Here is an 848-nt window from a genome sequence, read left to right as displayed (position 1 = left end):
GGGTGCAAATTCAGGAAGTATGTTGTAAAGGAAGAAAGGTAGAGTCAGAATCCAGAAGCATTTGGCTCAGCCTCAAGCAAAGGTTACCATCTGTCAGTAAGCATTACCCAGGCCCAGCACCACCAAGAATTACTAAATGTAAGCTGCTGCCAGAAGGACGTTTATAGTAGGACCAAACTCCTAGCAGGAACAGGTATGCAGCTGTCCCAACACCCAGAGATCACTGAACTACACGGGGTTATAAACTCAACTCTTCTCTTCCCCTTTCAAATCAACACTCAGACTTGCCTGCCGTCAGTTCCCACATGATGTGTGTTCAGATTTTTTCTTCCCCTGTTCACTTTTGCTGGAAGAGGGATATGACTTAACTTGTTTGGACTGACCCATTAAACAAACATGAGCAGGACATGGCATGCTAGCAAAGGAGCATGCGTGTTTTCATGAAGGGAACTGACTTCTTGATTTCTTGATGTTGTCACAGGCAAGCCTCTTTCAGATGTATTTATGCTGGAACAGACACTACATTTTTTTCAGCCCCAAAGGGATTACTTTAACAAAATTTGTGTTTCCTCTGGATTTTTTCCTTAACAGCTTGGTTAGAAGAAAGAAGAAAACCAGTCTTTGATCTGCACAAAGATCTTCTATGTTTGGTCCCAAAGTTTGGGAGTTACTCACCAAAAGGTAGGAAAGCTGCTATGAGCTGCAGTGTAGTGGGGGAATGCAACAAGGGGTGGACACCTATAATCTATTAATTGAGATATGAAACAAAAAATTAAAAAAAAAAGAAAAAGCTAGTTTTCAGGATATATTTAACGTTTGTAAGGGATCAGAGAACAGGAGAGGAAGGG

Source organism: Haliaeetus leucocephalus, unplaced genomic scaffold (genome assembly GCF_000737465.1).
Source record: "Haliaeetus leucocephalus isolate CR32 unplaced genomic scaffold, Haliaeetus_leucocephalus-4.0 Scaffold450, whole genome shotgun sequence".
Classification (NCBI taxonomy): Eukaryota; Metazoa; Chordata; class Aves; order Accipitriformes; family Accipitridae; genus Haliaeetus; species Haliaeetus leucocephalus.
This window is presented reverse-complemented; position numbering follows the sequence as displayed.